The 22,372-nt window shown below is 45.6% G+C and overlaps 1 protein-coding gene across 2 annotated transcripts in view; it reads left to right on the top strand.

Moving 5' to 3' along the window:
• Positions 1 to 21,997: 21,997 nt before the first annotated feature.
• HDAC4 (histone deacetylase 4) overlaps positions 21,998 to 22,372 on the top strand; it is a 234,312-nt gene continuing 233,937 nt past the window's right edge. The window contains exon 1 of one of the 2 annotated variants that reach the window (XM_084288680.1): positions 21,998 to 22,117. The gene's annotated coding sequence lies outside the window, so the exon portion shown is untranslated. The remainder of the gene's footprint in view (positions 22,118 to 22,372) is intronic. The other variant, XM_084288701.1, reaches the window with a different exon arrangement.

Below are 22,372 nucleotides of genomic sequence, written 5' to 3'. Positions count from 1 at the left end.
TTAGCGCCAGCCTTCAGAGCTGTCACATTAAGGATGCAGCTTGGATGTAGCTATATCCTAGCTATGCCCATCACTCACAGGCACGTGCTTTCATGCCCCATATTTCATGCCTCAGACTATTTTTAGTAATTGATATTAACACTTTACAATGGAGGAAATGGACAACAGGCCATCATTTACCCACTGCATCAATAATAAACGGAGCAATGCCAAAACACATCAATAACAAGCTTGTTTGTCCTCCTCTCATATTTGCAGTGCTCCAGGCCTGCAGAGGTAGAGCACAGGCAGGTGATCAGGCAAGGTACCAGCAGAGAAAGCAATAAGTTGAGAAAACAGAGGGGAACAGAGTGGCACAACATGACCTTTAATGAGTCTCAAAGCTGGACAAAGCTCTGGGTGCTATGTGAAAGCCGCGCGTGCTGTTTCCTGCAAGAACACCCCCTCTCCACCCGTTTTTTTCGTGGTTAATGCTGCATCCCCTAAAAACTGAAAACTTGAGCAAATGGTTTCTGACACAAATACAGACCCACGCTCCCCGAGCCCCTTCTTGTCGTGCTGATGCTGGCACCATCCCAGCGATGAGCGCAGCAGATGCTGGAACATCTGTGCTAGCTGCACCGCTGTGCGCTCCCATGTAGCACGGCCTCAGCATAGGGGCAGACCCCATTACCTATGGGTGCATTTACAGTAATGTTTTCTTTCAGGTTGGGGGTGTGATGCCTGACTGACTTTAATGGGCATCTCTGTCACAAGATCAGACCAGAGCTACACAAAGTAAAACCCTAAAATAGCTACAGCATGGATGTAGAACAGCCTTTGCACTCTGTGAATCCACTGCTCTAGTACTGCACTGCTGCTTCAAGTAGATGCTCTCTGGTCAACTCCCCAGCAGAGGAGAAATGCGTAATTTGGACCATGGCAACCGATTTTCTTAGCCTCATGTTAAACCTTGTAGTTCCTCATTTCTTGCGGTCTTTGAACTAGTTTCCAGCTTGTCTGTATGTGGTTGCTGCAAGGGAAGCTTGTGGGTCTATGTGCAATGTTCTGCTATTCTTTGTTGCTAATGCAATTTGTCTTTTCTCTTTCCTTTGTCAAACTGCAAGCTTTTCCTAGGCTCCTCTGCTTCTAGTATTGGCCTCAGCTGAACATGCTGGCAACGTATCTGGTACTGGTTTTCTTCTGTAGTCCGTGTATGTGAAATGTCTTCGTATCTGCTGGGGCTATGCAGCCGACGCCTTTTCCTAGAGCTCTTACTACTGCAAACATGACATTGATTTCACCTGGGTTGTGTTTCTCCTTGCACAACAGCCACCCTGTGCCTTGTCCCTGGGTACTTGTTGCAGCTGCTCTTTGGGATGTGCCCATGGGTGCTTCCATCCTGGCTGCCTGGAGCCATCCCTCTAGCATGACACCTCCTGATGTCCACAGCATTCTCCATTTGCAGGAATCCTTCCTGAAAGCCGTCATCTCTAAACTAGTTACAACAGGTTCAGGATTAACTGCAGGTGTTTCAGCTTTGTACCATGTTAATCCCATCCCTAGCTCTTGGCCCAATGTGCCTTGCTCTGTCCTGGCTACCACTCTTGCTGTTCTTACCACTGTTTTGCAGGAGCTGGAGCTTGTTCTTGAAGGGCAGTGCACCTGGGAGATCTGTGCGTACCTGGTCTGGCTCCTGCTGGGACAACCTCTGCTGTTTGTACCTGCTCCTCGCAACTCGTCACCTCTGTGAGAAGCTCTCCTGGCAGCAGGTAACACTGATGGGGGGAAATCCGCTTGTGTTGAAGCTGATATGTTTCATTGGCTCAGTTTGACTTCAAGGAGGGTGTAGGGGAACCCAAACAGGTTTCCCTTGGATGCCTACCTATTTTCATGCTGCTTTTCTCCTGGCTAGCTGCTGGGTAGAACAGAGGATTGCCTCAGCGTCTGCTTCCAGAGTCCTCTGCTGCTGGGCAAAGCGCTTCTCCTTGCAGAGCTGGCTGGCAGCACAGTCCTGGAGCTTGGCTGCCTCCCCTTCCACTGGGAAGGTTAAAAAAAGAAAACCCAAACCTCAGGCTGACCAAAAAAAGCCCTCCTTGAAACTAAACTCAATTTCCGACTCCCCTTTGAAAAGGAAGTGCTTTTCTCCCCATGCAGCTCTAACAATGACCCTCTCTGCTGTCTGTGAAGTTAAACTGCTCTGCTCTGATGTCTTGTTGAGTCCCTGCAGATTTTAAGTAGCTTGATGTATGTTTTAAGGCACTCTGAGACTTTCTCTTGCCAGGGATATTTTTAAATAGCCATTATTTTGGTCGGACACATGAAAAGCCAAGTTCTTTCTATTGCTGGCCGTGCAAATCCTGTTCGTGAGGCTGTGCTGAAACGGCTGATGCCAGGATGCAGGCAACGGTGTTTTTGGCACTGCTGGGAGGTGAAATTGCTCTTGGCAGGAGCAGCCCAGCTGTTTATTTCATCTCTGCTCATGGCAAGGGGCTAGGTGGGGGAGGGAGGGATTAATGTTTGCTATGTGGGAGAGAACAAAAGGAGAAAAAATAAGTTTGAGTATTTTGGAAACACTGTAAAGAATGGAGGGGGAAACAGTGACACTACCCCATCAATATATGGTTTAGCTTGCATTTACCTTTGCCTTTCAAAGGACCTGAGCCTTCCTATACTCTGAACCAGTGCAAAATTGTTTGCTAGCTGTGAAGCAGCCTGCTTTTCTCACTGGAATAGTGGGATTGTTTCAGGACGTTATTAGGACTCGAAAAGACTACCCAGCCCATCGGAAGAGAATTTAAATCAGGCCCGTAGCAACTTGCACTCAGATATGACAATTTCACTGGAGCTCTGCAAGGCAGGTGTGATTACAGCTCACGTAACAAGGGGATAAGCAAGAGTAAGAAAATGTGAGCACATTAAAGGCAAGAGTAGTATGCGATCTGGGTGCTCATAAAGATATAGTTCATACTGTCTGTAAAAAATAAAATAAAAAAAAGACCATTACCTTATGAACAGTACTCTGGTTTCTGGTGATACAATTAATTGAACTTGTTTTGAGTTAGCATAGATGGTCTAACCATGAATAGTGTCCTAGATTACATCCTGAAGTGTCAGCATCATTGATGGCAGCTTCCATCTTAAGGATGTCTTCATGGCAGCTTTCTGGATGTGTTATTTTTCCAGGTGGTTTCAGATAATAACAGGGTATGAAGTGTTCTGCTGTCAGTAAAATATCAACACAGGCAACTCTCAGCAGGTATCTGGTAATAAAAGATTCACATGCTGGTAGTAGAATCTGTGGATTAGGATTTATTGCTGCTTTGGCAATCTGGAAAGAACAAATATTAAAACTGTCAGTGCCTGAAAATTCAGGGTGCAAGAGGAGGCAGCCTTCCAGCTGGCCGGGGCTGTGATCCCCAGGTTTGTTGCTTTCCTCTGCCAGCCAGGTGAGACCCCTCTGGATCTTACCTCTTTTCCAGCTCATTCAGTTGAAATATTTAGCTTTCCTAAAAATGCTTCCCACCCTCTCTGGGAATGCTGCTTAAAAGAAGTATAGACAAATCATTTGGCTGCTGAGCATGTATGTTGGAGTAAAGGTGTTTGAACAAAACTCGGGGAGCTTCACGGACCTTATCCCAGAGAGACCACGCGCGTTTTGAATTTAAACAACATCCATATTTCGAGAACATTTCAGGTTCTCAAAGCTTGCTCCATTCAAGGGGCTGACTCAGGAGTGTCTGTGTACTTGGCAGCATGTATAATGAGTAAGACATGAGTAAAGTGGCATAGGTGCTAATCTGAAGATAACAAGTGTTCCTAGCCAGAGGCCCTGGAAAGCAACAGCAGGGGCCAGTGGCTACTGGCTCTACAGCTGAGCTGCGAGGGTGACACAACCAGGTGGATCCTCTGATTTCTCTCCCTCTTACTCTTATCAACCTCCAAAATGAGACTGACTGCACAGGGGGGCCCTGTGGCCAAGCGTCTCGTTGCCAGAGGAAGGAGTAAAGCAGACAACAGCTTTCTCCTATAATTAACTTGCAAGGGAAAGGTTGGTTTTCAGCAGGGCCTGTTGGGACTAGTGAAGGAGATGGGTTTCCTACGGAAAGGGCAGTACTGTCAAGGAATAAGAGATCACAAGAGAATCCATCTAAAAATAATAGAAATAAATTAACTAGGAGGGAAGTGAAGATGCTACTTTGCAGTGTGAGGCAGAGAAACCTCTTGAGAAGCCCCACAACATGAGACTTGGCTCTTGCAACAAGTGCAGTTGCAGCAGCTCTAGTGGATCAGTGGATTGCTTTCCAGAGAGAGAACCAGAGATGGGGGTCACCCAGGTTTTCTCGCTGCAGGAGAGCTTCTGGTGAGACTATGGGCATGGTCCCAGGCAGGTCCTTCTGGTCCATACGTAGGTACCTGCTGGAGCAGGTTTCTGCTCCAGAGTAACGTTCAAGGAGTGGTTTTAGGACCCATTTTTAGTCATTTGTCACCATACCGTGTGCTTTATCCAGGTCTTGTAGCTCCTTGTTTCTGTCTCAGTCATAGACAAGATGTTTCCCTGCCCTCATATTCTCAAGCCCTTTTCCTCTCCAGTATAATTTCCTGTATGGCCACAAACAGTACGATTGGCAGCCACTATCTGCAGTAATTTTATTTGAATTAAATTTGATTTGCTGTCTTGTTGGAGACAGAAAGGGGCAGTTCCCTGAAGGGTGGACAGTCTTTTTTGTCATTTCGTGGATCCTGTGCTGTGGGCATGAGCAGTGTCTCCTGCTGCAGATAAGGATCATAGGGCTCCCTGATAACAGCAATCAGTCCGTCAAGGAACAGGCAGAGTTACTGCTTTGGTTCTGGCCCAATTGTACCACCTTTCCATCACAAAGAAGTATGGTCCTATGATGCTTAGCTAAGACTACTTTTTAGCAATAACTCAGCTGAGTGTAAACAAATCTACATAATGCTCGATAACACGAGTCAGCTGTTTCAACACAGAACCTGAGGCATAGCAGTAGATCATCAAAATATATAGCAGATATTATCATAATGTCGTAGAACGGCTTCTCACAGAATTAAAATGATCTTTTTGGGCATTTGGCTATCTTCAGCTATTGAAGGAAATATTCCCCTAACTGAAATAAATTCAACTATCTGATAACTACAGCCAAATGAAGAAATTAGATTGTCTAGTGATACATGGGAAGAAAATAATATAGCCAGTCTGGGAACCCTATCCTGTCAACTCTGTGAAAACCGAAGGGTAGAAAACATAATCTTCCTCAAGAAAGCAGGTGTTGTAGTAATCCTTGGAAAGGATGCAGGTTCTTAAACAGAAGGCTTCCTGGGGGGCTGTCTCAGACACATTTTTTTAGGGAAACATCTCTTTTGGGCTTACAGACCTGTGTGACAGTGGCTGGGGAGAACTCTGCCATGTGGCTGAGTTGTTTCAATTGCTCTTGCCACATCAGCTCTTTCTCTGGTCATCCAGAGCCTGAGTCTTACTCTGTGGCAGTGTTCTCCTGAGCCTCTTTCTCCCAAATTCCATGGAAAAAGTTTCCTCCTGCTCTTCCAGTACAGGCAGTTGTGGACAGGTCAGAGCATCTCTCCAGCTGAAGTGGAGACAAGTTGCTTCAGGGCAGGTTTTCCAGGCTTCAGCTAAGATCTGTGGCTTTTTCCTGAGGAGCTGCTTTCCAGACGTGCTTCCTGTGCTCTTCCAGCCATGGTCTTGCCAAAACCCTGTGCTGATTTTCTGCTCTGCATTCATCCATGCACCGAAGTGAGCTCTCCCTTTTTCTTCCTGCAGGTTCCTGTGCAGCTGGTTGTTTGCCAGGGACTCTCTTACTCAGTCCCTTGTCCTAAAAATGCAACGTGTCCTCTTGTTCCTACCTGCAGAGGCTGTGGTTGCATTGAAAAATACGCGTTGTTCTGTGGAGCCCAGCTTCCCGTGCTTTCCAGATTGCTCCGCATCGTTTCTGTCTGTCAAGCTTCTTACACTGCACCCAATCAATATGACATCTGAGCCTCGCTTGCTGGGGAATGGAAATCATAGTAAATATTTTCTAGTCTGTGCAGAACGAGTTGGCGGTCCCCGTGCAGTTGCCTTCAGGCAGGTGTTTGCATACATTCCCTCAGACCGCTCCTAGGCTTGGCACCGCTGCTGTGCTTCCCCCTGGGTGTCTCAGCAGGGCTGGGGTCCAGGTCCTGCACTGATTGCTCCAGCAGGGCCGGTCTGGTCCCCAAAAGAAGTGCTGCAAATGGGCTAGCTCTGGTGGAGTCATGCTGGGGGCTTCGGGCACCCCTGTGGCTAACTTTGGGTCTGGGTCCAAGTGTAGGGTTACCTGGGGGCTGTGCCAATATCTGCTGGTATCAGCAGGAGTCTTGTTGACCTTGGTGAGCACTGAATGGATTTCTGCATATGTGCATCTTGTCCCAGACTTTTTTCAGAAGAAGGAGGGCACTAGTGGAGTCAGGACTGCATTCAGTGTAGATAAGTGCATTTTCTGTAAATAAATGCAACATCCTCTTCCTCCCCCTGGTTTTGCAGAACTTAACCCAGTTTTTCTAGGTCAACTCTGTATCCCCAGCAGACTGTCTCCCCTGACACACTGCCTTTTCTTTCTCTGTGTTATGGTTTCAGCAGCACCTCTAGATTTTCAGCATCCACTCAGAGATGGGCACGCACCTCCACCTAAACCAGCACCCTCATTTTCCTAAACAGAGCCATCAGCCCAGGCAGGTGCATCCATCAGCCTCGGCATTGCCTCCAGCTCCCCCTGGGCAGGACGTGCTTGGTGGCATCCCATAATGTCTTTCAGCATCTGTGGGGTTGGTTGCAGGCATCGATGCAGTCTGGAATATTTCTCCACGCAATGCGTATTCTGGGAAATGTCTGGCAAATGGGTGTTTTTGAATTTTTTTAAAAAAAAAAAGATACTTGGGAATTGTTCACTTCTGAAATGTCCTACAAAGCAACCTCATCCAGGATACTGGAAGAAAAAAAGAAGTATAGAAGAATGTGAACTTGATTTCCAACCTGTTTCAGAAGACTGGAAATCTTTCCTACAGGGCCTGCTGCCTGCACAGTAAGGCTGTTTGGATAAGGCTGATGGCAATTCAGGGAACCTCTGCTATGCAGCAGAGCAGCCGCTGAGGTATTGCTAGCAACCACAAATCAAACTGCTACAGAAAAAAAAGCAAATGAGCTGAAAACCAAAGCAGAGATCTCATTGCTTGACAAGGAAGGTGAGCCAGAGCTTCAGTGCGATCAACAGGAGGCCGCGGCTGCTGCAAGGGAAGAGGCTCCACCAGCGTGGTGGTGGGCAGCAGTGAGACGGCAGCTCTGCTGTTCTGTTCCTGCGAAAGCAGAAGAGAGCAAGTACTGAAATATCCTAGTTAATTCTGGATTGCCAGCTTCAGCTAACATTAGCTTTGCACCTTCTGCTTCCTGTTCTTTCTTGGGTTTTATTATTTTTAATCTGTGCAAGGACCTTCCCTCTTATCCCATGGCATCTCAGAGCACTCGGTGAAGAAAAATACTGGAAATACTGGAAACTTTTGGGGAAATTGAAGTAGATTAGGCCACCATGCCTCCCTCATCCGTACACTTGCCAGCTCCTTCACCCATCTGCCATATCTTGGTGCAGCAGAAGCCATGCTGTGCCTGTCCATGGTTATATCCTTACTCATCCATATGTTGTCTGTTCTCAAATGTAGACTTGGAGAACATTAGACCTGCCCAGCCCTCTGGTGCTAAGGCAGCTTAGGATGACAGGTCTCAGGCATGGCTGGTAGTTCAATTGTTTCATCCTTAATTTCCTTTAGAAGGTATAAATGGTTTTGCTGATGAGAAGCCATTGATTCCAGAGACTTGATTGTTGTGGTTGTTCCATCTGCCTGGCCTCTTGGATGCTTCCCACGAGGTCCTGCCTTTGACTGTTCCCCACCAAGAAGGCTGTTCTAGGAAAAATCCCCCTTGCTCCAAATCCTCTTTTTTTTTTTCCTGCACCAGTAGCGTGCTTTAGAAGTCACATCCATGCCTAAAGCCTATTGACTTCGGTGGTTTTTTAGAAACTATATTTAGATGAACAGTTTTGAAAGCATTGGCTCCATTAGGAACGCATGCTAGACATTCTCTCCCAGACTTTTTTTTCCCAATGTTTTCCTTCTGAACCAATTATGCCTGGATCCAAAGTTAATCTGTGAAGCACAGGAACAGCTGTACTAAGACAGACCAAAGCGCCGCGCACTGTCTCTGACATTGCCTGGTAGTGGATACTAAATGGAAGGAGCATAAAAACAGGAGTTAGGCTGACTCCAGCAACCACTCCCAGCAGGCTGTAGTTTAACAGCTCCCCGAGCTAGAGGTTTTCTCTCCATTTTTATGTTCCCTAGACCTTTTTGTTCAGCTTCCTTTCTGTTATTCTGGCTAACTGCCTTTGGAGCACGCTTACTTTTCTGGCCTCCACAAGCACCTATGGTAGCAAAGTCCATGATGTGCAGGGAAAAATGTTTTGCTGTGGGTTTCAGTCTGCTGCCTGACTAAGGATGTGCATCAGGCACTGCCCTGTAGGTGAAGGGAGTGACAATAAATACACCCACTACCACCGGGTGCCTCCTGATTTGATGGAAAATGTCATGGAGATCCAGAAGTCACCTCTTTTTTGGCAGTGGAGGAACTGGCCAGGATTAACCAATACCTTGATGGGGGGCACCTCTCAGGCCTTTTCCTGGCAGCTCCTCATGCTCTGTTCCCCTCTTCACTCACTGCTGGGAATGAACTGGTGTTCTTGTTGATTTAGCGTCTCTTTCCTGAGCAGGTAACAGCAAACAGAGAGGCCAGCTTGGTTATGTGCTGCTTACTATTTATCAGCACCCGATACTCTGTTTTAACACCATGCCCCTCAGTCCTGCTGCAGCTCTTTGCAGAAGGGTGTTTCTGCTATTCGAAGTCATTTTTTTCCTTTGCAATCCTCAGCAGGTTGCTGCTGTATCCCTTTTCTTGATCATTTCTGCTCTCAGAGCAACCCATGTCACAGCCCAAATTGCTGTGGGATTCCACTGGGATTGCCTCCCCTGTGAAAAATAACCATTTATTCTTACCTGTCCCTCCTTATTTTCTACCAGTTTTGAATTCAGTTGAGAACCTCCCTTCTAATCCCAGGAGAGATTAAATTCCTAGGAGCCCCTGGCGAGAGAGCTTTTGAGAAACCATAGTACACTGTATCAGCTAAACTGCCCCTACTTACATATGCATTGATGCCCACAAAGAATTCCCCAGGAGGCATGATTCCAGCTACCAGAAGCGTGTTTTTTTCATCCTAATTCTCTAATTATCTTTAATACTGTTATGTAGCCTCTATTGCTTTACTCAGTGTTAGAGCTAGACTTTAAGTAGCTCACTGAATTCCCCCTTGAATTATTATTATTTTATTTTTGTATTTTAACTTCCCTTTTCAGAGGCTGACAGCCCTGGAGTTGGTGTCACCTTCTGCCTGGGCTACCCCTCACCTGTGATGATATGGAGTGGTGGTGGCAAAAGCTAACATCTGGATGTGAAACTGCTCTCTGTGACACTGATGGAGAATGTTTCAAGTCCCACAAATGATTATAGCATCACCCATGGTTTACGTGCACCGTGATAACAAGCGCTTGGGGCACCTCACAGCCTTCCTCTACCTTCTGTTATTTTGCAATGAGGTGCTGAGTATTACAATCTAGCCTGGAGCCTCTCGGTGTGACTGATACTGCCGAGGTATTTTTGATCTTGAGAACTACCCATTGGTTTGCTGGAATGGGTAAAGGAAGACTTGCAGTGTTAGTCCTTGCCTTTTCCAGCGATGCAGTCAGAGTCACTCCACTACAACCCAGCCAGTCTGTGCACGCAGAGGTGGCCTCAGAAGCACGTGCTCTGCAGAAAGTGGTTGTCAACCCATATGTCTGTTTCTTGAATGGATTTACATCAGTGTACAGTGGCCTTGCTTTGCCAAAAAAAAAAAAAAGGGCTTTATTTAAAAGGCATTTTTTGATGTTGTTGTTTCTATTTCCTGACGCAGTGTATGAATGCTATTAAGGTTGACCGGGTAGCTCAGTTCCAGAGAAGCTGAGTGCTCCCCAAGCAAAGGGCAGACTTTTTCATTAGCAATATTTACAGCATCTCTTTGAATTCACATGTTTTCGGGGTTTTCCACCCCCTCCTCATTGCCATTGTCACTTTTTTTCCCCCCCATGGAGGATGTCTTATGCTTTCAGGAGAGATACCACCAGGGGCTGGCCCAGTGTGGAATTTCTGCAATCCCGAGCTGTTCTATTCGTGTTCCCAGGGCTGGATTCAATTGACAAGAGGCTCTGCAGCCAACCCCCTTGGACTGCACATGTGTTTATTTAAATGTCAGTGGCCCACACAAGCTGAATACCTATTAGCTAGAGCATGCATAAAATCCAAAGCACAGCTACAGTTCATATTTATTGTTCAAAGTACAGATCCCTTTATTGTTGTCATTTCAGTACCCTTGTATTTATGGTATTATTCAGTCAGCTCTGAGAAGTTAACTAGCACTTTGCAGTGTTTCTTTACTGCGAGGGTATAATATCTGTCTATAATAAATATATAGGTAAGGGATTTAAGAAACAAAACAAAACAGCAACTACATATTGCATGTGGAAACTTCGGTAAGCAAATAAAACATTCCCTGCTAAAGCTGAGGGGAAAAAAGCACACATACACACACACAAAATCACCAGCAAGCTGGTGTCATCTGAAGTCGGTTAATGAGCTGTAGACGTGTGCTTCCATTCTATTTTTGCCTCTCTTCTGTCATTCTCCAGCATTACTGTACCCCATGCTCTGTAAAAAGCCTGGCCCCCAAACAGGAGAGGACCCATGGCAAGGGGTTTTTTTTTGGTGGTTTGCTGGCAGATGAGGACTTTGAGGCATTTGGGCTGGGTGCAAACATTGTTCCACTGGTGCCTGGACTTTCTGCCCACAAATGAGACTAGGAACACCACTCTCTGCAGAGCTTCTCAGCCAGAGGCATGACAGAACAGTTTTTTGCCAGAGAAGCTTGTAATGGTCCAGGGAATGAATTGAGCAGTTGTGGCAAGTGGGTATGTTTTTGGCATGCCCATTTAAAAAAAAAAAAAAAAAAATCCAGCATAGACAAATGAGGATGTTGTATTTCTTCTGAAGGCAGGAGGAAAGCAGAGAGAATATGTCTTTTGCACTTGATAGTCTAGAAATCTGCTCTATTTCAATTCTAACAGTTGCTCTGGTGAGGAAGCGTCCAGTAAAAGATGATACTTTCTGTTCAATATAAAGCTATTTCAAGTGGATTTTAAATTTCACTGGCAACATTCACCGGTGCTCGTTCTTAGTTTGGAATGATGATAATACTCACATTTGACTTGAGAGAAAAACAGTTTAATTAAAGGGGAAAAAAAAAAAAAAAAAAGAACTTTATGTTTGGCTGTGTTGTTCTGCTGACATGAATGTGAGTGACTCCAAGTAGGATTTTGGGCTCAAGCCCAGAAAAGCAAAAACGCTCCTTTAAAAACCACTCCAAGGCTGCTGTTCGGCAACAGGGAGCTGTCCTGCTCGCTCCTGAGAGCGCACGGAGGACGGGATGCGTCAGGAGCTGGGCAATCGAGGAGGGATGGTTTTCTCTTGAGGTCGCTGGTTTGAATCCTGTCCAAGCTGGTAGTGACGGAAAGCTGCAAACCTCCAGCGGCTGCTCGGTAACCGGCACGAAACAAGCCGGTGGTCTCCTTCCAGTCCCTGGCGGTCAGGTGTGTGCATCACCCAAACCACCACTTCGCTTGGCACTCCCGCTGAAAGCCTGAGCAGACAGACCAGCGATTGAATCGACAGAGAAGGGCACTGAATGGCCCTACAATTTTAGGATTAAGCCTTCCAGGCTGCTGCTGAGGAGGGCTGGCAAGGCAGCTGGAGGGAGCCTGCTCTGCCCCCTAAGGGGGTGCTGCTTGGACGAGTGTAAATCCAGTGCCAAACCCTGCGTCTTCATGCAGCTGGTGTTGGATTAGCTTTGTGTCTTCATGAACACTGTGTTCAATATTTTAAAGAATTAACTCTGAAGGGTGAGTTACCTCGCAAAGACATGCGTGGTAGGGCTGTAAGTGCATACTCTTCCAACGGTGTGCAGCTGTGCTTTGTGTGGCGTGCAGTTGCATATTAAGAGCTAAGGGTGCCCACACTCTTAAAGTGGTTTCCAGGTGCGACCGTATGATTTCTGTATGAGGAGAAACCTCAGGCTAGCGTTTTGAACTGTGACTTCAGAGTCTGTTTTGTAGACAGTCAAGCCCTTACTGAGCAGAGCTGCTAGTAAAGGAGATACCCGAAAAGGAAGGATGCTCCTGGGAATTCAGCTTTTAAGTAGAGGTCTACTGAGAACTTCTTTCATGACAACATAGGAATCCACCTTCCCAAATCCTCAGTCTTGTGGAAAGATTTGTATGAGAGAAATGGGTCTGCAGTGACACAGTCACCTGCAAAGTGTAATCATGTACCTGTGTAGGACATAGCTCCTTCCCCTCTAGCCTAGTAATTGCAATTCCTTTACTTCTGTGACCTTGAAATTTTTTATTTTGCTTCTAGCGTATTAAAGATAGCCATTTTACTTGTGGCTGACTGCAGGGTACCAGCAACAAGGCCAAAACTCAGGTGAACAAAACTAAAATGAATAGCTCTAACCTAACGCTTGATTTTCTCCTTGCTTATACAGAAGCCCAGCTCAATTTTGGTCTATTGCACTTCCTACTGTATGATCAGAGCATTTTGCATCTTAGTGTCTCCACAAGAGCCAGAACTTCTCCTGCCCACCAGTCAGTCCAAGGCAGAAGGCTCTATTTAATTATCATCCTTTTGTTTCCCATCCATGCCAGTAGCTTTCCTAGAGTTCCTTGTGTTTGCCCACTGGTGTGTGATGTTTGAAAAGTTTCCACCCATGTTCATAACTGAGCCTTTAATATGCAACAAGCAACCTGCTAACATGACAGGAGGCTCCTGGTAACGATGAATCAAGATCTGTGTGTCTCATCTCTTTGATGCCAGCACAACTCAGCATGAACAACCTAAACCAAATCTGCTGGAAACGCACAGACGCATCCCATTGCAACATCATCTCTAGAGGTGCCTATTGTAAACTCTTCCATTTCTAAAAGGAAAAATATACGGTACTTATTATGCAATGTAGATATTATTGATTTATATCTCAACTACTTGCATTCCGTTTCTGGGTTGGTCTCTGTTGCCTTGTAGATTTTTGAAGCAGCACTCCAGTTTTAGTTTCCACTCTGTCCCACTCAGTCCTTTCCTTGAATCCAGTCTATGAAACCATGGGGTTTCTGCTATCTGCTCTTTTTCAGAATGTGAAGTTCACCTTTCTTCTTCATTTTTTTTCCCCCTGTTCCTTTACAGATTTGATCCTAACTACTGATTCTGGAAAAAAAAAAAAAAAAAGTAGTATTTTTTTGTGGACATGCACAGACCTTTTTAAAGCTGGAGAAGTTTTGACTCATCTGACCTTTTGTCATAGTACCTTCTAAGTATTATTTTTAACATTAATGGCTGAATATTCATGTCTTAGCTCTCTACTAAACAGCCTGTCTGCAAATGAGAGTCTTTGATTCAAAGGTCACACACAATTATGTAATAGTGCTAGACAGGGTCAGGGTATAACCCTCCAAAATTTGGGGGTGTTTCTTTGATGATTTTAATACAATTTTCCACACATCCATTTCACTGTTGCTATTCCAGACTCTTGTATTTCTGTCAGCACGTCCTGATCTGCTGTGATGCTTTTTAAGAAGTCAGAGAAAGTGCTTGTAACTAACACAAGTCTTTAAGATACAACAGGTAAGGTAGAAGCATCAAGAAAAAATGTTAAAAAGGAGATAAGAATCTGAGCATTTGCCCTCTTCGGGTGCTTCTGTGTCTCTGCGTAAAGGAGCTGAACCAGTGCTGCAGGAGTGACCTGTGGATGTTTTGGCTCAGCATGAGACCTGGAGATCTGCTGACAGCCACCTGGTGTGGGCTCAGCACCGTGGCCTTCAGAAATTGTCTGGATGAGTTATGAGAACACGTCCAGGTATATTCATCGAGAACAGATCGTTCTCCTTGCTCGATTGTGTTCTAATGCTCCCCTTACCTTGCTGAGTGCACCCACTTCGCACTTCTGTTTGCGTATTCCTCCTTGCTGTGCCCTTGCTTTTGCCCCATCTTTATTGGACATGCAAGAGGGAGATTCAATCTCAGAAGCTGATATACCATGGTGACTGCTCTCCTGCGAGGAGACAGAGAAAATCTGAGGTCACTTTCAGTACTTCAGAGTGAGTTCAAATCCAAAACTAGCTGTGGTTTTGGTTTTGTCATAGGAAAGGGAAAGCAAGATGACTGAGGTTTTGCCAAGTACAAAACACAGCTGCCTAACCCTTTTAATAGATATGCATATTCAGGAAATGCATAGACTCTAAATAAGAAAGTTGTGACCTACATGCAGTGTAATGAAACAATCCTTAGAAAAACAAAACAGAGGAGGAAGAAATTAGGAATTTGAAACGTCTGTGCAGTTTTTGCCCACACACGTCATCTACCAGTGCTCCTTTCTGTCCCAACTGGTTAAAACTAAAATTACCTTCTCGTTTGAACCTTGGTCAAAGAACACCATGTCTGACAAAACACGATTTAGTTCTGAGGTGCACCGAGCTCCTGTCCCCGGGCTCTGCTGATGTGCTTTGTATTCAGCTTTCTCTCATCCTCCATGTGCAGAAGCCCAGTGGGGTTTTGATTAAAGTGCTCATCAGCACTGATGCCAACCGGCAGTGTCCAAGCAGTGGACCAAGCTAACGTAATAATGTCCACATGTAGTGGTGCAGAAGAGCCTGTGTTTAGTAATCCTGTACAGTCATGACATATTCTGAGGTGCTGTTTGTTTTTTTTTTTTCAATGGAATAAAGCTACCGTAGGCAGAAATTGTCAGGAACTTTATTATTTTGCCTGAAGTTTTTGTTCTTTCATGCACAGACAAAAGTGCCTGGTGATGATTTAGGTGCTTTTTGTTGTAGTTGTCCTTGCTATGCTGCCTCATTTGTATCTTCAGGTCTCCCAGTAATGGGTAAGAAACCACAGTGCATTTATCCTCATCTTATTCGTAGGTAGGGGATCGGTAATATTCCTGCTTTACAGATGCAGCACTAAGGCACCAACAAGAAAAAGGTCAGATCCAGTAGTTAGCTTGCAATTAGCGACCTGAATTCAATGATATTGTTGCCCATACTACAGTAGGTTGCTCTCCTGTTATGAAGGCAGCTGTTCAGTGCTCCCCAGAGCTTAGCTTCTGGAGTGCAAAGCCCCAAAACATCTCGGTGCTACGTTGCTGGTCCTGTCAACTCCAGTCTAAACTCAGATGATGTTCCAGAAACGAAACATTTCTTAACCCTCCTCCACAGCCTCGCAGCTAAGGAACGTAGTAATGTCTTGCCTGCTCTGTCATCGTGTGGATCGTGCACATCTTTCTGCTCGGCGGCCTGCCTTGAGAGCGGAGGGTTGTTACCCTATGCCGCCCATGAGCACAGCCCTGCAGGGAGATGGATGCTGCATTTACAAATTCTCCCAGGCAGAAGAGAAAAGTGAACCTGAACCTGGATCCCCCCATTTCATGCTTGAGTACTCTGAACGCTTGAAAATGCTTTAAACCCTAGGCATCCTAAAAAACAAAAGAAAAAAAGGAAAAAAAAAAAAAAAAAAAAGGAGAGTGATTCAGATTCTGAAAGACAGGGGGTGAGTTGTGGGTCCCAAGTGACCGGCAGCAGCCTTTGTCACAAGATGCATTTCAGACTCTCTCCTGTGCTCAGCATTCCCTGCAGACCAGCCAGAGGCAGCTGCACCACGTGCGTGCTGAATCCAGGCCACTCTCCTTGCTGGCCATTACGGATCCATCTCGCCACATGCTTTGCCCGTGAGTCAAGTAACTACATGCACCCTCTGCCATACAGCCCTGGCCTGAGAGCCCTGGGCTCCCCTCCCGGCTCTCTTAAGTGCTGCCTTGCCTTATGATGTCTTTTGTCTCAAGGAGACTGGGTGGCAAAGTAGACTGGGTCTGCGAAAGGGAAGGCTCCAAGCGCAAGCTCTGCCAGCTGCTACTTGTCTGTAAAATATGAAAGTTGCTTCTCCTGAAAAGCAGTTGCTGCTCCTGAAGCCAGGCGCTCGTATTTGCATGAGAAGGCTGCAACTGACTGTAAAATGATCTAAGTCTATGATCTTATTTTAAAAGAAAAGGACAAATATAAGTTTGTGGTCTTGCTCTGCCTCAGTCTAGCAGCTATCCATTCTCTTTTGTGCTCCCCGCATTTCTGGAGAGCTGGTTGATGCTTATTTAGGTTGGCACAAACTAAATATAATCAAGTCTGTGTGAAAGAGCATGCACTGGGGCGAAGCTTCAAGAGCAGCAGAAAGAGGCATTCTGTCCTTCGTTGCAGACCAAGGGGGCTATAGGCAAAATTCAGCTATTCTGAGGCAGCTCAATGAAATACACAACCTGAACAAAAAGTAAGTATTCCATTCAACTTGTGAATGCCTGTGAAATTTATTTTTTTTTTGCCAGCTTTTACAGTCCACAGCCTTCTCATTCAATCTTGAATAATAGCTTTGAATTGAGCTGTAAAAGCTTCCGAAGTTTGAAGTCTTTTGACAAGTTAATTTAGCTGTATGGTAAAAAGTTTTTCCCCCAGATAGAATAAAGACATCATATCATGAATGTAGTAGTCATCTAAGGGAAAGAAAACACCATTAGGATTAGAAATGATGGGCTTTATGGAGATAGTTTGTGGTTTAGTGTAATCTACTATCAATATTTCAGTAGAAAAATATTCTACTCGTCATTCAGCTGCGAGTCAATATCTTCACTTAAAACCAAGACCCAGGGGCCAGACTGCATGTATTTTTTATTGAAAAAGTAACTTGTTGCTTTTTTGTCAGTTTTCTACTTTTTTTTTTTTTTTCTTGTCCCTTACATTTATTTCCATTTTATATATTTATTTATTTTTAATCCTGTATCATGCAGGATGTCTCTTCTTCTTCTTTTTTTTTTTTTTTTTTTTTTTTTTTCTGGTTGAAAGAGACAGAAAAATGAATCAATATTTTCTCTAAGGCTCATACTATAGAGAAACACACACACACATGGTTTTCTCTCAGCAGCTGCCAAGGATGAAAATTCAAGGAATTAAACAATGATTTTTTTTTTTTTTTTCCTTTGACTACTAAGAATCAGAAAACAGTCACTGGTAAGCTAAGTGTATCCAACAATTATCATGGCCTCACTTTCACAACGGTCTCCTGTTAATTTTTTATTTATTTATTGATTATTTCTAAATTCAAGCCTCAGTGTGCGACCAACGTCAACTGAACTGAAAAGAGAGCTGAGGAGGGAAAAGTGATTTCTTTTGTCCTCTTAACTCACCAGTTTAATCGTGAGGGATGACGGCATTGTAAGATTTTGGGACAGCAGTTCATATCGGCTGCGCAATGTTTCTTCTCTCATATAACACAGTTGAGAGAATAGATGTTATGTCTGAATAAATACGGAGTTTATAAAATCCAGCCAAAAATATTCAAAACAAGTTTCAGCAAGGAAACATTTCAGAAGCGTGTTATGCCCAGGATAAAATGACAGCCGTAGCAATCCGACTTTGTCTTCACAGCTAAGCTTTTCCTGTATGTCTTCTACTTTCTCCTACCTCTTCCTGACACTTTCTTCCACACCAGCAGCACCGTGACTTCTCCTTACAGTGTCCTGCAAAAGGAAGCAGTAGCCCCTGCTCCCCAGGATGCATGCAGAAGCATGACCCTTTCCATGAGGGTTTGTGTTGTGTCAAGCCTCGACTGAACCTGCCACGTGGGAAGGAGCCACGGCCCGTCGTGGGCAGCCTGATCCACTGTCACTGATTCCTCCGAGCATCACAGGGCTGTCTGCTCCGCATTTGATATCACTGAAATAAACAGTATTGCTTGAGAAGCAGTAGGTGTGATAAATATTTTTTTTTTTTAAGTGTAAATACAAAGAGGAGTGACCTTTATTTTGAACTTTATTGTTTTTTTTCTTGAAGTGAGGGACAGGGACTTGAGTTTGTCCAAGAGAACAGCAATACCTTTTTTTTCGTAGAGACTGGTTGTAGTGCTGCAGAATTTAAGCTTTTTAGTCTTTGAGTGATGAAGACTTGATGAAGTGTTGGGTCTGCAGACAAGCTGGAAAAATAGCTTCTGCAGCCAAATACAGGCTTCTTCAGCCCCAACAGGCACTCCCTTAAGCGGAGGGGAACCACCTTGTTCTTCGCTTCAGCTCACGTTAAGCCAGGCTGGACTGCTCTGCACAGAACACAGATTTCACATCATAGAAATAAAACAAAATAAATAAATAAAAGTCGTAGACGAAGCAAAGTCCCAAGATGAAGCAAAATTCACCAGGACAAAGCTAAAAAAGGTATGTCAGGAGGGAAATGCAGGAGTGGGGCAATGTGAATTTAACGTTCTCTGGTTCATTACAGATGTGTTTTAAATCTGGCTTTTTTTCTTCTTTCCTGATGGCAGAAAGGAGTAAATAATTGTGATGTAGGAAGGATGCAGAACAGATGGGAGTGGGAGATAAGGTAAAGAAGGGTGGCTGGCGGGAGAAAAATATCAGGGGAGAACAATGATGGCAACTAACTGATCAGGAGAAAGAAAAGGAAGCAATCCACACGCTTGTGCTTAAGCTTGGCTGCTGAAACACTGCCACTTGGGGTGGGTGTTGCTCTTCAGTGTCAAAGATCTAGAGGAAGTTCTTGCTGATTTTGTCCCTTACTCGATGCTCTTTTTGTGTCTGAGGAGGTGGTAGAAGAGGGAGCATGGGGACAGAAAGCTGAGGGACGCTATTTACTTTTAATCAGAACCCTGTGGCTGGGGAGGGAAATCAGCAGGAGTGTTGTGATGGCTGTTACCTACTCAAGAACATCAAAAAATGGAACAATTTTTGACAAACAAGAAGTAGAGTTTGGCTAGAGACAAGGTGGAGGTAGGCGGGAAGCTCTGTAATTGCATTTTATTTAAGTCTTTATGAATTAGCTCTGCCATTTTTTTTTTTTTTGTAATTTCTATATTTTAATTCAAATGGCTTTTGAGTAAACTTTTCAGCTGCAGTTACAGCGAAGGCAGACCACACTGCATACAGTCAGGTTTAACATATAGGAAGAATACTTTTTCTTGCTCATGTTTGAATTCTAATTTATCCGAACAATGACAAGGTTTAATTTTCTGTCATTATGCACAGGTTAGCCTAGACTGGGTATTAATAGCTACACGTATTCACACCCACGACCACTAGTACGGCATCAATCACATCTTGGAGATAAAACTTACACTCCATGGCAACTTTTAGGGTACAATTTTCTTTCCTTCCTTCACCTTTTTAAATGACTTCAGCACTGCAGAGAGCACTGGAGGCAACATATGCAGCTGGGTGGCAGAATGGGTCTGCAGTGCAGCGTCCAGCCCTCGGCACACAGCCTGTGGGGAAAGGAGATGCCTGGGGGGCTCCTCCGGGCCCCAGTGTGTTTGGAACCTGTGGGGACCTCCTAGATAAAGTGTTGGTTGCACCTCGTGTTGGTGAGCAAAGCACCAGGAATGGGGAGCTGCAAGGGAGGGCAGACAGCCACCTGTGTGACTGCTGGTCATCAGGTCCATGGAGGACTTTGTGGCAATTGCAAATGTTGCCCCATCAGCTGCACGATCTTAATTAATAAACCCATATGTCTCTTGACACTTTAAAATAATTTAGAAGCTTATTTATACACATGTGCGTACATACACGTGAGCACACAAACTGGCTCTGAAATAAAGATAGCAGAACAACCGTACAAGGAACCCTAAAACCTCACCAACCAAAGAACAATAAGCAAACAAGCCCACAAGCCAATATAACCTAAAAATGAATGAAAACGGGCTTCAGCTTTATGCAGAAGTGATGCTCTTCATGCCAGTGGTGTTCTTAGATGCATATTAAAGGGAGAATATTCCAAAACAAGAAGGCAGGCTGTGCTGCCTGTAGGCTTAAGCTCAGAATAATCAAAATGTAATGCTTGTTGTAAATTGCTGCTAATATATTAATCTTCTAAAAATAAAGTAAGACTGGAAAGCTGAAGTTAATGGGATGCTTTTGCTGATGGAACTGTCAGACTAATTCTGACCTCTGCCAAGAAGCGAGCATGTTGTTCACAGAACAGGAAAAAAAGCAACTGTAGGGGTCAAATCAATATGACAGGATTTTTAGATGGGTGGCCCTTTTGAATGGATATGCAGTCATTAAACATCTAAAAAAAAAAGCTGTGCTTTTATGCTAAGATATATATATATAAGTAAATTTTGAGGGAGGGACAAAGTTGTTAGCAATTCCCTTCAGGTCCCAGATTTTACCTAAATCCAGATGGCTGAACTACAGGAGTCCGTTATTCTTTAAGGAAAATCTGGAAGTTTAAGAGCAATTTAGCAAGAGCCTATTAATCAAAACTACCAGAAGTGTGCTGGGATGGCTGCATACGAGGAGGAAAGATATATTTCATACTGTCTTAGTCAAGGGTGTTAACAATTCTATGAAACTCCTTGAAAGCGACGTGGGAAGTCCCCATTTATTTCCTGGTGGGCTAAGAGTACGGAACAGCGGCTGCACCCCGGGGCATGAGAGCAGACCACTGAGTCCATGCCTGGACCATGAACTCCTTTAACTCTGTGTAAGCCAAGGGCTCCACCTATGTGAAGCACTAGCATCCTCTGGAAGATGTACTTGGACGTGAGGGGAGAGCTTTGAAGGCTGTGCAGATGGCCTTCAACCCAGAACAGCGCCAACAAGAACCATCTCTGCTTCTAGGACCGGCATGGTGCCTCACCTTCAAAAAAAAGCTATCAGACAAAAAAAAAAAAAAAAAAAAGTGGATTAATAATATTTGATGTCACAGCATTGGAGATCTAGGCTCTCCTTGGTCACTGGCGATGCCTTCAGTGAAGCCAGAGCTGATGATCGGCTCCTCAGGAAGGATGCGCCAGTCAGAGCATGGAAAAGGCAGGAGAGTAAAACTCTTGTGAAATGGTGGCTGTGTCAGCCGGGGGCTTGGCCCGGCATAAAATGGCCATGGGAGGAGGTTTGACAATTCAATAGCATTAATTCCTTAGAAAACAGAAAAATCAATTAAACGTTGGATACTCGGTAGGAAAGCACGGTAGCGGCAAGCATGTCAAACAATCCTCTTTTTTTTTTTTTTTTTTTACCCTTGATAATTCAGGCAAATATTTATATTTTGAACTGTAATCTCTCTTTTTCATAGCGTGATTCAGCTATTTATTATTAAAAGCAGTGTATCTAGCCACCATTTTTGTAGGTCACTAGAGGGATTTAAAGAAACTTCAGCAGCGGGATGCAGAAAATCCTCAAAAAAAAAAAATCCATAGGCTAATAGGACACTGTATATCCATTTTGGCTTGCATTTTCCATGGTATTTCCAGTAAATGTATCTCCATGGAGTACTCTGGGAATCAGGATGCTGTATGTATATGTAGCGTGGTATATGGTATATATACTATATGTTATCCTGAGAATATATATACTATGCGTTATCCTGGGAATCAGAGCAGTCTGAGGGGACGATATATGAGGGCATTTTAGTTGTGGCTGTGTCACTCGGGGCAGGAGGAGCAGGGGACGCCCGGCTGCTGCTACGAGCCAGGCCGGGGCAGGGGGCGGCAAATGGCCGCCATGGCCGGCGGCCGCCTCAGGCGGCGGGTAGTGGCCGGGCCGCGCGCCGCGGCGTCGCCTAGGCGACGGGCGGTGGGCGTGGCCTGGGCAGCGAGGCGTGGCCTGATTGGCTGCCTTCCCCCCCCCGCCGGCGGGAAGTGCGGAGGGGGGGGGCGCTGCTATAAATAGCCCGCGCGCCCTGATTGGCCGCGGGGAAAATGGTCGCACCACGTGACGCCGCCGCGAAAAATTCCAAGATGGCGGATCCCGTCACGGGCTGAGGCCGTCGGGGGCGCGCGCGCCGCCGTGTCCGCGCCGGGGCCGTGCCCGCGCCGTGCCCGCGCCCTGCCCGGCTCCCCGCCGCCGCCGCGCAGGTCAGTACGCGGCCCCGCGGCCACCGCCGCCGCACGAGGCCTCCCCGCGGCCGCCGGGCTCTGGGAGGGGTCGGCGGCCCGGCTGCGGGCTGCGGCCGCGCGGGGCGCCGGAGGGCGGGGCGCGCGTGCGAGCGAGAAGGGTGGTGGGGGGGGAGAGATGACGGGCAGCTCGCTCAGCCAATCAGCGTCGCGCTGGCGGCGGCGGCGGGCGGATTTGAGCGGCTCGGCGGCGCCTCGCCGCGCGCTGATTGGCTG

Source organism: Netta rufina, assembly GCF_964035555.1.
Source record: "Netta rufina genome assembly, chromosome: 6".
NCBI lineage: Eukaryota > Metazoa > Chordata > Aves > Anseriformes > Anatidae > Netta > Netta rufina.
This window is presented reverse-complemented; position numbering and strand designations above follow the sequence as displayed.